Raw genomic sequence first — 16357 nt, 5'->3', positions numbered from 1 at the left:
TTAGTACACTCAACATTTATGAGGGGCCATTTAGGGGTTCAGTATCTTGCCAAGGACACTTCGGCATGCAGATGGGGAAGAGTGGGGATTGAACCGGCAACCTCTTGTTAGAGAACGACCACTTTACCCCCTAGGCCACACCCCCGTAGTCTTCCACGGCAATCCAGGAAACACCAACAGCCAATCATATTTGCTGTAGTTTACCGTGCTCCGGGGGCTTATACCGAATTTTTTACGGAATTCCCTTAGTTTTTATCAAACCTAGTCCTAAATACCAATAAAATGATTATTGTTGGTGACTTTAATATTCATGTTGACAATAATAAAGACAGCCTTAGTATAGCATTTATTTCGATACTAGATTCAATTGGTTTCAGTCAGTGTGTACACCAATCTACTCATTGTTGTAACTACACACTTGACCTTGTATTCTCGTACGGTGTCGGAATTGAACATTTAACAGTACTTCCGCGACATCCAGTTCTATCAGACCATAATTTAATAACCTTTGATTTTTCAATAACTGAATATATGCCACTAATAAAAAACAAATTTTCTAGATGTCTACCTGAAAGTGATGTAGCTAAATCTAAGGAAATATTTCGAATTACATTCAACCCATATTATCCGTCGATATAAACAACAAATTCTTTAAGAACCCGAGCCTCGTCGATAGCTCTGCAGACTCAATACGATTAACATTAGACTCAATAGCGCCTCTAAAAAAGAAAAATGTCAAACATAGTAAATTAGCTCCGTGGTATAATTTCCAGACAAACGAGTAAAAACAATTATCAAGAAAACTAGAAAGGAAGTGGCGCTCCAGCAACCGTGTTGAAAATCTCATAGACTGGAAGAATAGTGTTAAAGAATATAAAAAAGGCTCTTCACAAAGCAAGAGCTGCCTACTATTCAAAACTAATAGAAGAAAACAAAAACAACCCCAGGTTTCTCTTCAGCACTATAGCCAGGCTGACAGAGAGGCACACCTCCACCGTACACAGTATTCCGCGATCCCTAAATAGCAATATCTTTATGACCTTTTTCAATGATAAAATTCTAACTATTATAAATAAAATCAACCATCTCCTGCCCTCATTTGGCACTAATACCCTACCAACAACAGAAATCTCAGAAACGGCTGAGAATCCTATCCATTATTTAGACAGTTTCTCTCTGATCACCCGTGATCAGTTTACCAAAATAATCTCAGGTTCTAAACCAACAACCTGTATCTTAGATCCGATTCCGACAAAATTACTTCTGCCCCTAATTGATAGTTTGTTACTTAATACAATCAATCTGTCATTATCATCAGGTTATGTACCACAGTCTTTTAAAATAGCTGTAATCAAACCCCTTCTCAAAAAACCCACCCTAGACCCAGAGGTTTTAGCCAATTACAAAACAATATCCAATCTCCCCTTCATGTCTAAAATGTTGCAGCCCATCAGCTGTGTGAGTTTCTCCAGGAAAATAATATATATGAAGACTTTCAGTCTGGGTTCATAGCTGGTGGTCTTAGACCTGCTCTTAGATATGCTGCTATAGGTCTAGAAGTTTGATAGCATCCACTGGCGCTATGCATTAATTAGTGCGGCAGAACTTAACTTGTCTTATGTTATAAAATAGGAGGCGTTTAGTTTACAAAGCATAGAGGTATTGATGTCTGATCTACTGAGTGGGCCACATCGTTTTCATCTAATATCATACAAGACATGACACACAGAGCTTCTCTTTCCTCTTCTCCATCGTTATCACATCAAAGTAATTCATATCGCATCAATCAGGTTTCTGACTTGACCCCTTCCCCAGAGTCCCTGTGCCTTATCGCCTGCAGATCCAGGGCCACAGCTGTGGCCACATCATCATGGATTGTGATTTGTGGATCGCGTGTCGGAGGTCGCGGTGGTGGTTCCAGTGTGTTGGATTCTATGTCGTGCTGGCTGATTGTAGTGGGAATGACGGATCCTTTGTCATGTTGGAGTGAGATAGGGGAGAGGCGGTGGACTAGTGGCAGAAACTTGGACTATGGGCAGAAAAGGTCTCTGGTTCGTCTCTGGTTCGACTCCACGGAGAAACTACAAAAAGACGAACCTGGATTGATCTGTCCAAAAATCCAAGAGGACATGGTCGCTCACTGCTCTGTGTCTCCTGCACCAGATAGGTCAAATGCAGAGGTTAAATTTCCCTACCTGCATGAGTGTGCCTGTGCATGTCTGTGCATGTGTTTTATGGAGGACCATACATGACTTAAGTATAAATAAATAAATGTATAAATAAATAAATAAATAAAAAAGGAAATTAATTAATTAATACAGAAATAAATAAATACCTTAATAACAACAGAAATGTCAAAATAAATTTTGCGCATTATTTGCACATTTATTTATTCCCTGATACATTTCCTTTTCATTTGCAGTGTCGTTATGCTAATGAGAAAGGCGGGCCTAACCGCAGTCTCATGCAGGATTGGTCACAGGAGTGTAATGATCCAGCCCTACTACTTCTGCCTCTCAATGCTGACTGGTGTCCAGTAGCTGTTTGCAGCCTTTAGCCAGTTCACACTTAAAATGAACTAGTTCAAGTTCAGAGGGTTAGTTAAGGTTATTTTTTATTGGGATGATTTAGGTGTCAGTAGTCCTGACTGTGAGCGTCACGTGTTCTACTGAGCACAAGGAGCGAGCCGAGAGGAGGAGGAGGAAACAGAAACTCCAGCTCGGTACAAACCCCCTGCAGCTTCTGCTCTGATCATGAAGCAGCTGATCTCTGATCAGATGTGACCAGAGAAACTCTGTGTTTTCACTGTTTCCACTGTTCTACAAAGTCACTAACCGGCTGTTTCACGGTGAAGAGCTCAAGTCTCAGTCACTGCCCGTGTCTCTGAGCGAGTGTGTGGCGGAGCCCTGGGGCCTGTGTGTGTGTGTGTGTGTACTGAAAATGAAAAGGAAATATATCAAGGAATAAATAAAAGTTGGAATAAATGTGGAAATAAATAAATAAATGTGGAAATAAGTTTAAGACATTGATTCATTTAATCCTGCATTTATTTCCACATTTATTTATTTATTTCCACATTTATTCCAACTTTTATTTTTCGATTTCAGTGTCCTTATGCTAATGAGAAAGGCGGGCCTAACCTCAGTCTCGAGCAAGATTGGTCAACTGAGCTACACACACACACAGGCCCCGGGGCTCCGCTCCCCACACCACCACACACTTGCTCAGAGACACGGGCAGTGACTGAGACTTGAACTTTTCACCGTGAAACAGCCGGTCAGTGACTTTGTAGAACAGTGGAAACGAAGAGTTTCTCTGGTCACATCTGATCAGAGATCAGCGGCTTCATGATCAGAGCAGAAGCTACAGGTAGTTTGTACCGAGCTGGAGTTTCTGTTTCCTCCTTCTCCTCTCGGCTTGCTCCTTGTGCTCAGTAGAACACGTGACGCCTACAGTCAGGACTACTGACACCTAAATCATCCCAAAAAAAATAACCTTAACTAACCCTCTGAACTTGAACTATTTCATTTTAAGTGTGAACTGGCTCAACGCTGCAAACAGCTACTGGACACCAGTCAGCATTGAGAGGCAGAAGTAGGGCTGGATCACTACAATCCTGTGACCGATCCTGCATGAGACTGCGGTTAGGCCCGCCTTTCTCATTAGCATAAGGACACTGCAAATGAAAAGGAAATGTATCAGGGAATAAATAAATGTGTAAATATATTTATTTATTTTGACATTTCTGTTGTTATTAACGTATTTATTTCTGTATTAATTTATTTATTTCCTTTTTTATTTATTTATTTATTTATACATTTATTTATTTTTACTTAAGTCATGTATGGTCCTCCATAGTGTTTGGAACAAATAAATGCATCTTAATCTAAATCTTATTCTTAATCTTAATGGTGGTGGACCATGACCGAGGTGGCAGCTGATGATGGATCCTATGGACAATGACTGTGGACTATAGTGGATCCGATCTTGATGATGGATCATGATCTTGCTGGCTGCTGACCATAGACTATGATTGCAGCAGGACTGCTTGATATATAGTATTGAAGTTATCCTTCAAAATGTTTACCCTCATCAATGCTGCTAAAAACTTTAATCTTGATGATGTTTACCTACACTTGACATCTATTGCAGGTCTGTCTGTCCTGGGACCTCTCCCAGTGATCCCTAACATGTGGCTCTCTCTGAGGTTCTACATATTTTTACCCTGTTAAAAGGGTTTTTAGTAGTTTTTCCTTACTCTTGCTGAGGGTTAAGGACGGAGGATGTCTCATGTTAAAGCCCTATGAGACAAATTGTGATTTGTGAATATGGGCTATACAAATAAAATTTGAGTGATTGATTGATTGATTGATATCAACAGGTGATGATTTACCTGAGTTGGAGGACTCTAACAACGAAAGTATGCTGGTTCTGGATGATCAGGCATCCTACATGAAAGTCAAAACACCCAAGGAGGATGCTTTCAATGTTTTGTGTTAGTGGAGGGAGCATGCTAAAATCAAACAGAATGTACTCGCCATCCCGACATTTAGTGCAGCCATCAAAAGACAATTTTCCTTGGCTGGATTTGTGATTTAAGAACGCAGAACACAGCTTCAACCAGGGAGTGTTGATGATTTTCTGTTTTAACATTGGTATTTTATTCTGCCAAAGAGTCTAATATAGTTTTGCATTACATGCTCCATTGGCACAGGTAAACAAACAGACTATTCAACTTTGCACAGCAACCTTAGTTTCAAGAGCAGCGACATGTCAGCATGAGAGCAATGAATGCAAAAAATTTTACACATTTAACACATTTGAAATCGTTGTATTTCTGTATCTTTAAATTTCACAAGTAAAAAAAAAGGTCTTGAAGAGAGTAACAGTCTTTCTTATCACGAGTGAGTTACGAGTCCGGAATTGACTTGGAGATAACTTCACGTAACAGGTCGGCTCTGGTACTGAACTCTGCAGGTGCGGGGTATGCAAAACTGGACCCATGCAGGACTCTGGACAGGCAGCACGATGAAATGTTAATGCAATATTTAATGGATGACTACTGGTTAGCAAAAAATAGTTGTTTTCCTTGTTAACCGCTGTGGGTGCTGGCTAGATAGCACCCCTGCCACCTGAAAAGCCTCTGTAGGCGCAGGTTGAGAGAGGAATCTAAACACAGACGACTGATTTACATATGTTTCTTTTGGAGATAAGAAGCCATACATTCAGTTCTTTCGAGAGTAAATAAAATAATTTTTGTTGCATGTGAAATTGAATTGAATAATATTATCAATTTAAAATCAAGCAATGGGAACTTAGATACGGACAGACTAGTAAATTAACCAAAAAATCCAGAGATACCAGCCATTACGACCATATTTGACTGTAGCTGTGCATTCACACCACGTTAGCTGGGGTCAGTTCACTGAGTTTAATTCTCAGCAATGATTGTAACACATATAATATCACTTCCACGACAAATATACAACTCCATAGTGTTTCTGTTACTGATGGATTGCTTTTGTAAGTTTGGTGACTGGGTATGATCTCCTGTGAAGAAATGTGAGACAGACAGACAGACAGACAGAGTGAGTCACTTACCAGCGGTTAGAGAGGCAGCACGATCAGCGCGCCGTCAGCGTAAAGCTGGACGGAACAAACCGGACACAACTTCCTGTTTGTTTAAATAGTTTCTGGTTGAGTTTTTCTAAAGATGTTTAATAAGGGTTGTACGGGTTATGGTTGATACCATTTGGTTTATCAAAGTCATGTGATTTGTTTAAAGATGATTTATCTGATGACATGTGTCGTGGCAATTTCTACAATCCCACCTTTAGCAAGGAGGAAACGAGACACAATTCTCTTACAGTATTGTCACACATTTAATGCTCGAGCATGGTACATACAACAGAGTTGAGTTTGTCATATGCACCCAGACAGAAGACAGTGGTTGGTATTTATACATTTGGCTAACCCCACCCATTCGGGAGGGGGTTGTTAAACAGTTAATGACACAGGAGAAGCAGCACTTCAAACATCTTCAAGCTCCTCCTAGAGAGGAACAAACTTATTGATCAGCCTCTTTGATATAAAGGAAATAGGTGACGGGTATCCTGTCCCCTGCTCTCAGACCCCTGGAGTGTAACATCTGTCTCCAAGATCCCTTCTTAGTGTCTACAACCACCACAAATCCCCCGTGCTGTAAGGTCTTTGTTAGGTGAGTTTGTGTAAGGAACATCAAAGTAGTTCCTTACATCAATCATAATGCCTGAATAGCTAATTACTATCACACTGTGTCCGGACTAATTAGATTACTGTGACTGGAGTAATCAGGCCAACACTCACTCAGTTCTACAGGAAACAGCAACATCAAAGTTAAATTTGTTAGAGATTCAATGATGATCAATCCAAGTATACATAAACATGATTATATTATGGTCACATGTTACATTTCCCTTACACATGTAAGGAGGTCATGAAAACTCTTAATTTTTGTTCTAAGCACTGGTTTTATAGATAAATGTGTCTGAATTGGTAATTAAGCCCGGGGGAGGGGTTTAAGATTTAAAAGGGCAGCTCAAAGCCCTTGAGGGGGAGTCTGAACCCAGTTACAGAGGAGGTAACATCAGAGCTCAGGAGAGCATGGGACATGAGTTTTTTTCCTGTCGATTTGATTTAAAAGTATTTTGTTTGTGAGTATTTTTTTGTAAATGTCCACGAGAGCACCTTGGAGAGCCGACTGAAATAAATTGGAAACAACATTTTCGACTACGCCTGTGTTTTCACACTCTTTGAGGAGTTGTTAAGAGAGACCCCGTCACAAATATATAATATCACCTAATATTTAACCACTGGTTGTTGGTTAGTCCTTGCATGAGTAACATATTTTGTATTTTTAAGGTGCTGATTGATAAAAAGTTGTCACTACTTACCTCAAAAGACATGGTCACTATACACAATAGGTTTTATTCTTAGATGAAAGAAAAATCTCAGTCTACTTGGTTGTTTAGTTTTTGGTGTCTAAAAACACGCGGATTTCCTAAACATACTTAAATCTGCAACAAAAAACAACAACAATGTGAGATCGGTCGGTTTTCTTGTCTCACTGATGCGTTCTGATTGAGCTGCTCTTTACTGGAGCTATGCGCTCATGATTGGCTCCTGCCCATGTTCATGCCACAGCAGCTGTCAAAGCCCTGAACCTACAACAACAACTGCAGCAGCATTTAGACATCGAGCCTGACAGGCCATTCGGCTATGGAGTGTTTGGGGTGGCCTGGTAAGTGCACTGCTCTGCTTTTCCCATGTAAAGCAGAGTTGATCGTGTTCGTTTGGCTACAAATCAAAAAGATGTCTGCTATATTGTCTTAGCTTTGGACAGTAAAACAATGTTTAATGGTAATCCAGGCAATACTCTTAAAACTGCTGCTTGGCTTAGTGATAATGTCTACAGATTATTAATTATTCATATTGATATATCATTATTATTATTAATTTAGCCTGATTGACAACAGTCAACAGTAATTTACTGGTGATGCTTACAGTTGACTGTTGTGATTGTTGAGTGGCCCAGGTTAAACCCTTTGAATGTGATATAAACTTAACTTCAGCATACTAAAGACAATATGTAGGCCACATGTTGCAATAGCTTTTTAGGATTGCTCTCAATGTCAAGGCTAATGTCAGTTTTTTTTACAAAGATGAGCATTTGTGCTCTCTGTCCTCTAAGCCTGTTTCTCATTGATGGATGAAATGTACATTCATAAGAAAACAGAGTTCGGTGGAGACAACATTTATGGCTATGTTGACATCAGTGCTGATGAGATGGAACATGTTGTGACAACACAAAAATTGGTTCTTATGGTTGTTGCAATCAATGAGTCCTGGAAGATTCCCATTGCTTACTTCCTTATCAACAACATGACAGGAGCAGAGAGAGCAAACGTCATCCGAGAGAGACTTTTGACTCCATGAAATAGGAGTTAGGGTTGTGTCCTTGACATGTGATGGTCTCTCTCAAAACTTCACAATGATCAGGGAGCTTGGTGACAACCTAGACATCATTTACATGAGATCTTACTTTATCCATCTTCAGGATCACATTCAAGAAATCTTTCTGCTGTTGGATCCATGTCACATGCTCAAACTTCTTCGAAATGTTTCGTCAAGAGTTGAGGTTATGGTTAGGGAAGATGTTGCAGAAGTGTCATGGACATCTACGAAGACCTGGTAGAGCAGCTAGCTGCCCCATGCTGATACATTCTGACCACAAACTCAATCATGACCACTTGGAGCTGCTCTTCTCTTCTATCAGAGCACGTGGAAGTTACAACAACAACCCCAAAGTAAGACAGTTCCAAGGGGCATTTAAGCGCCTTCTTGTGAGGCACCAGGTGAAAAGGGGCACAGTTAATTTCCCCTTCTTGACAATACCACCATCCTTGAGTCAACACCTGCAACTGTTAATATTGCACGCAGGGTGGATGTGGAGCCTGTGGAAGTGCTTGCACCTGAGAATGATGTGATCTCTCACCTTCCAGATGTTGACAATCTGTCTGAGTACAAGGAGGCCGCCATCGCTTACATCACAGTTTTCATCATGAAAAAGATGAAACAGAGGGTCACCTGTATGCCTCACTCAGAAGCACTCACCTCAGAGGATTCAGTGCATCAATTTGTGACTATGAAGAACAGAGGTGGCTTAAAGAAACCTTCACCAGGCGTAACTGCAGTTTGTCAAGCTAGGGAAAGTTCTCTTTCAACATTCGTTTCGGTGTCTCACTATGGGACACGCCCTGCGCACTGTCCCCCAGAAGCAATTTTACACTCTGCCAGTCCTTACAGGTAGACGTGACGTCTGTCCAAAGAGGAGGGACTTCCTCTCTCTATATAAGACCGGATGTCAAGTAATCGCCTTCAGTCTACAACCTCTTGTCGCTCCTAGAAGCATTATCTCACACAGAGCGCGTGTCCCATAGCGAGATACCTCACTCATGTTTCAGAGAACCGGGGTTAATTACTTAACCCAGGGGTGCCCAATACGTCGATCGCGATCTACCGGTCAATCGCAAAGGTAGTGTGGGTAGATTGCATCATGCATGTGTAGCATGTATTAAAAGTATTATTTAATACCGCCAGAAATCCTTCTGTTTTTGTTAATTAATGATTTTGTACTGTGTGTTTCACATGTGTTTGGCGCCCTCTGTTGGTCGCGAGTGGCTATTGTATTTATCCTCCCGGTTTTCACCAGAATGTTCTAGATCTGGCTGAGACCGGTACGTATCGTTTACAGCGCGACACTAATGTGTAAAGTTTGTAATTTAAGTAATCTGTAAGTTATTTAAAATGTGTCCTGTGTTTCATACGATCATAGTAGTCGAGTTGCTTAATTCTTTTATGGTTTATTTTCATTTTTGAGGTAGTTCAGAGTGTTACAGCAAGCTAGCAAACATGTATTAAGTTTGCTAGCTTGCTTGTGTAAGTGCGTAGGTGTCCGTAATTTTGTGTCCTGAAGAATGCCTTCTGAACTGTGTATTTTTTTTGTTAGGCATGTGACCAAATGATGAATGTTTTCTGTTCTTTTGCTGAACCTCTGAACAGGTATGTTTTGTTGCATAAGACTCATGTTGATTTTGTAAATAGAAGATTTGATTATTTTAATGATGTGTTTGATTGAATGTGAGACATTCAAAGGTAATTGTAAATTCCAGTTTTGTTATTTATTTTTATGAATTCTTTGAGTATTTTGGAACTTTTTTTTTTTTTCCACATTATTATGCAAATTGGATTTAAGGGTCATAAACATTCATTTTTTAGTTTTTGAATTAAACTCATGGATGGTATTGTGTCTCAGGGCTATTTGGATGATTGAAATCAATCTCAGACACCTGTGATAATTAGTTTTCCAGGTGAGCCCAATCAAAGGAAAACTGCTTAAGAAGGATGTTCCACATTATTAAGCAAGCTACATGTTTCAGGCAAAATGGGGAAGAAAAAGGATCTCTCTGCTGCTGAAAAGCAGCAAATAGTGCACTACCTTGGTCAAGGTATCACAACATTGGATATTTCCAAAATAATTGCGCGTGATCATCGGACGGTGAAGAAATTTGTCACTGATTCACAGCACAAGCGGGTTCGTTCAGACAAAGGCAAAATAAGGAAGATTTCTGCCAAACAAATGCGTAGGGTTAAGAGAGCAGCCACTAAAATGCCATTGAATAGCAGCAAACAGGTGTTTGAAGCCGCTGGTGCCTCTGGAGTCTCGCGAACTTCAAGATGTAGGATGCTCAAGAGGTTTGCAAGTGTCCTTAAACCTGTTATTCGGCCACCCCTAAACCAAGCTCACAAGCAAAAAAGGTTGCAGTGGGCTCAGGACTACATGAAGACTAACTTCCAAACTGTTTTGTTTACGGATGAGTGCCGTGCAACCCTTGATGGTCCTGATGGATGGAGTAGAGGATGGTTGGTGAATGGCCACCATGTCCCAACAAGGCTGAGACGTCAACAAGGAGGTGGCGGAGTCATGTTTTGGGCCGGAATCATGGGGAGAGAGCTGGTAGGCCCCTTCAGGGTCCCTGACGGTGTGAAAATGACCTCGGCAAAGTACGTAGAGTTTCTGACTGACCACTTTCTTCCGTGGTACAAAAAGAAGAACCGTGCCTTCCCAAGCAAAATCATATTCATGCATGACAATGCACCATGTCATGCTGCAAAGAATACCTCTGGTGCATTGGCTGCTATGGGCATAAAAGGAAAGAAACTCATGGTGTGGCCCCCATCTTCCCCTGACCTTAACCCTATTGAGAACTTTTGGAGCATTATCAAGCAAAATATCTATGTGGGTGGAAGGCAGTTCACATCCAAGCAGGTGCTCTGGGAGGCTATTATGGCATCCTGCAAAGACATTAAAGCAGAAACTATCAAAGAACTCACAAGTTCAATGGATGCAAGAATTGTGAAGGTGATATCAAAGAAGGGGTCCTATGTTAACATGTAACTTGACCTGTTAAGATGTTTTTGATTAAAACTTTTTTTGATTTCAGTCAATATGACCTCTTAATGCTGCAAATTCAACAAATGACAATTTTTAGTTCTTTACAACCTATAAAATATCTTGAAACTTTGAAACTCAGAAACTCTGTATAATAATTTGGAACACTGCATTTTGAGTTTTTTATTTTTGAAAAAAATACTGTTATCATTGGGAGGTTTGTTCAATAAAATTTGAATTATACTCGGACAGTTGATGACTTGAAAGTTATACTGACTGGCTGTGCATTACTATTTAGGAAAATCTGAGCAAAGTGTAATTTGCATAATAATGTGGAACACGGTGTAGGTCTTTTTGTTTTTATTAGACATTAGAATGTTCTAGATCTGGCTGAGACCGGCATGTGACCAAATGATTGTTTCTGTTCCTTTGCTGAACCTCTGAACAGAAATAAAAGTCCTGTGTCAAGAAAAGAACAAGTCCTGGTCATCCATTTTTAGACACAACGCAGAGAAAATCACCACCAGAGAGAGATCGGTTACACATGCACAATTCAAAAAGAGGCAGTCACGTGGACTCTCCGGCGCTCTCAGAGCTAATTTACGAACGCGCCCATTGACGTACTCACCCTTAAAACCACACTTACAAGTGCTGTCTACAGTCCCGTACCCCTGCAGACATTCAAACTCCAGCAAGGTACCCCCTCGTTTTTCTTACCGCCGCCACGCCCCCCGCCCTGGACGGCACTAATTGCCAGAAATTAGGCTAGTTCCTAGAGGTTTCCAGAGGTTTCCATGGCGGAAATTCGGCTTTTCGTCTAGTGGCTGTTGTGCTGGCTTTGATCATGCTGGACACAATTGCAGCGGAAAAATTAAAGACTGTGCCTATGTCAAATGACTCTGTGTGCCGCAGAGCAGATAAATGGGAACAGACATTGTCCAGCAATGTAGTGGCCGTTTCACTTCGTTCCACATTACAAAGGCCACTTATATTATGTCTGCGGAGTGTTTATTGAGTCTGACTCGTGTCCAACATATAGATCTTGCCTTGTTGTGAAAACCCAATGTCGACACAATTCCAGGAGGCAGGTAAAACTTGAAAAAAGGTTTATTTTCCGTTCCAGCACAATTTAGAGACACACCTTTTATCAATCCTTTAACGAACTGGCGATGCCGTCTTGTCACAAGGTCACGCTGTCACACTATGAGGCTATCACGGTCAAAAACGTATTTCGTTCCACTCCTCAGACTCCGCACTCACCACGATGTTCATGCGCTCAATAACAACAACGCATGAACTACGTTACGGAATCCTCAACTGTCACAAACAACAAACCGCAAGCAGCGCCCAAAAGAGAATAAAACTAAATACGGCAGATACGCTATATAAAATATATTTTAACTGTATAAAACTAAAACTATAAACCTGGATAATTTAAAAACATATAAAACCAACATTAATATGTATCTACACACACGGAGGCTGCATGGTGGCTCTTACAAGCAAGTTTGGGGAAAACTTAGCGACTCTTTTTCACTCTAGCTGGATGAATTCGCAGATATCAGTGGAAATGCCTAACTTGTAATGACTGGCAGCACGAGAGAACTCATAGCGCTCATTCAAAAAGAAAAACCCCTACGTGAGGTTGACTCACTGTGTCATAAACAGAGAAGCACCGTCCAAGAAAATGAGCCCTGTGTGACATGACGTTTCGAACGACAGCATCAAAGTGATCATCTTCATAAAGTCAAGGCCACATAATGCACGCCTGTTTCGCTGGCTTGCAAATCTGTGCTATCTGGCAGATATATTCAGCAAACTGAACAAACTGAATATGTCTCTGCAGGGCAAGGACACCAGCATTTTAAACCTGTATGACAAGGTGGGTGGCTTCCTGAAGAAAGCAGAGCTGTGGAGAAGGGCCTCTGCACAGAGGGATTTCACCTGCTTTCCTCAGGTGGATGATTTTCTTTCTAATGACGATTTGGACAGAGCTCCAGTCAAGTCGGTCATAGTGGGGTCTATGACTGACTTGATTCAAGATTTTCCTTCCTACTTTCATCTGCACAGCTGGATTGGGTGAGAAACGCATTTCTATTGTCCGAAGCAAACAGAAGCAGGTTACCTGTCACTTATCAGGAAAAACTCATGGAAGTGTCATCTGAATGTGGCCTCCAGATGAAGTTTACCACATCCACAATCACACAGTTTTGGTTGTGTGTGATTGAGGAGCACCCTGACCTGGGACATAAAGCTTTGGAGCAGCTACTACCCTTTGCCTCCACATATTTATGTGAGGCCTCCCTCTCTGCAATGACTGTGATCAAAACAAAGCAGAGAAACAGACTGTGCCTGGAGAAGAGCTTGATCACAGAAGTTGCCTCTCTGCCACAGTGACTAACAAAGATCCTCAGTGAAGCACAAACAAGTTTCTCACTAAAATTTTAATGCAAAACCACTCAGTTCAATGCAATAATGCATCTTCAGTGTTGACAGTTTGTAAATTTAAGACGAGTCTTCTTTTTTATCCTTGAAGATATGTTATGTCTGAATTTTTTATTTTTGAGTAAATCTTTTATTTAAAATTAAGTTAATGATTTCTTTATTGTGAAGATGTTTTTACTTATCTATAATTAAGTTCATGAGTTCAGTTTGAGAATATGCCTTTATTATGATCCCAAAAGAGGGAGTTTGAGGTTGATAATCTTTAACAAATATTTGTCTTGCACCAATTGGTGAGCTGTGATGTTGCCCAAATAGACTGAGAAAAGGAACACTCAAAACCATCTCCAAAAACAGTCTCTATTACTTGTATTACCACCTGCCAGTATGGCTGAATGGCTGGGCAGCTCCAAAATATATGGAAATGATCTGCCGCATTTCTTCCAACAAAGACTTGTTCCTGCCTAACCTGTTTGTGCATATTTTAATTTGGCGGTTTTGAAATATCTAAACAGTAATCCCTCCAAAGTCCCGAGCTGGTACAGATTATTTCTCCCATTTTAATCTGACCTTATCTGTTGAGTGTTTTCTACTTGATTGCATACTTGAGTATAATTTTGAAACAGGTTTCCTGTTGTCCATATTTTTATACATCTCAATAAATATGTAAATTAAGTTGGCACCACATTTCTCCTTGGATTTAATCTCATTATTAAAGTAGGACCTGGTTTGTAAATAAGAAAAAAAATCCAGTTTTTCTAAACTATACATCTCTGACATTTTCTGAAAACTATCCAGTTCTCCCTTTGATGAAATTGAACAGTAAGAAATGATGCCAAAGTTATAAAGATCACCTTTTAATAATAATAATATATGTGAAGAGATCACGTCAATGTTAATTACTCACAATAATTATTAACAATGATTTCCACAACAATGATGGTAGGAAACAGATATATTAAAACATGCAACATTTATTTCTGTTAATCTTTTTCAACTTTGCTTAAATTCAACTTAATTTAAGTACTTTTGGTGACATTTGTCACTACATTCCTCCATCATTCTGTACTTTTTCAAAAATAGAGAAAAAAATTATTAAATTATAATCACCTTGTTACAACGATGATAAAGCTCAACCAAAAATAAAACATGCATGTGACTGGGTTGTAATGTTTCTAAGTGTCTTATTAATTGTTGGGTCTCATACTGTCAGCTGCCAGAGTTTCAGACGTAAAATACAAACTGGTCTCTCCTCATGTCCTCCTTCATTCACTGTGAACCCAAGAGCTAGAAGGGCCTCATCGTATTTTCTTTTCAACTTGGTTTTTGAACACTGTGTCTTGTTGGTCCCTGACCGGCTACTTCACGGGAACGAGCTCTGATCTCATGTGTGTGTCTCTGAGCGAGTGAGTGGGGGCGGAGCCCCGGGGCCTGTGTGTGTGTGTGCTGACTGGAGACACACTCACACACAGTTTCCGCTCCTGGTATTTCATGCTGGCCTGATACGATGATGATTTAACAAATAAACTTTTTTTTTTATTTAAAAAAAAAAAGAAAAAAAAAGCAGGCCATATGTTTGACACCCTTGGTCTAGAACGTCTTTCAAATAGTGGTGATCTACATTCCTTAAACCAGATTCTAAGAGGAACTTTAGTCCATTGATTTAAACTTTTAACATGCTGCTCATACAAGATTTTTGTAACGGTATATCTAGCTGTGAAGTTTCCAAATCTTTCCATTTTGCTATAACACTGGGCTACAGCAGCATACTAGTGGTCCTAATTGCGCCGCCTTGTAATAATCTGTTAAACATGTTAATGATCTACTCCCTTTTTCTTTAGAAAGTTGCAGTGTTTTGAATTGAATTCTTGGTCTTCTACCCCCCCATATGAATCTTGATATCCACTTATCACATTCATTAAATTGTTGCAGTTGTACTACAGCCGGCAAGGATTGAAAGAGATACAAGAGTCGTGGGAGTACATTCATTTTTATCGTTTCTATTCTATTATGCATATCTAAGGGAAGTTGGGACCACCTGTTGATATCTGCCTTGATGTTTTTACTTATGGGGACATAATTGCTATCATATATTTTGAAATGTCTTTATGCATTTGAATTCCCAGATACTTAATGTCTGATGAGGTCCATTTGAAACCAAATCTATTTAGCTAGTCTTTCTGAGGGGTGTAGTTATAACTTAGAATTTGCGTTTTTTGAACATTTAATTTATATCCAGAGTAAGTTCCAAAATCTCTTAGCGAGGACATTAGTCTCGGAATGCGGACATCTGGTGTCGTAATAAAGAGCAAAAAATCTCCTGCATATAGACAAATCTTATAAATCTGTCCATTAATCTTTATTCTGGCATTTGGTGAGCGGTATAGAGTTCTGATACAGTTAATAAAATAATCTTTAAAGCCAAATCTTCTCAACACCAAGTACAGATATTTCCAGCGAACCGAATCGAACGCCTTTTCCGCATCTAAGCTAATAACTGTGGCTCCAATATTCCGCTTATTCACATGATCGATAATGTGTAGCACCCGCTAATATTATCTTGTGTCTGTCTTTCATGCACAAAGCCAGTTTGGTCTTGATCCACTAGTTCTACTATTATATGCTCCAACCTTTTTACTAATATTGACGCATACAACTAGTTGTCTATATTGAGTACAGAAATTGGTCTATATGTGCTACATTCTTTTCTGTCTTTTCCCTCCTTAGGAATAACCAAAAGGATTGCCTCCCTCCATGTACCTGGTTGTTCACCTTTTTTAAGTGTATAGTTAAAGCAATCAAAAAGCATAGGCACTATTTGATCTTTAAAGGCCTTGTACCACTCGGCTGGGAAGCCGTCCGTACCCGACGCTTTATTCGCTTTTAATCTAGAGATTGCTTTCCCTTTTTCCTCCTCTGACATCA

The sequence above is a fragment of the Pleuronectes platessa genome, chromosome 5, assembly GCF_947347685.1.
Source record: "Pleuronectes platessa chromosome 5, fPlePla1.1, whole genome shotgun sequence".
NCBI classification, from domain to species: Eukaryota; Metazoa; Chordata; class Actinopteri; order Pleuronectiformes; family Pleuronectidae; genus Pleuronectes; species Pleuronectes platessa.
Note: the sequence above shows the minus strand (reverse complement) of the source record.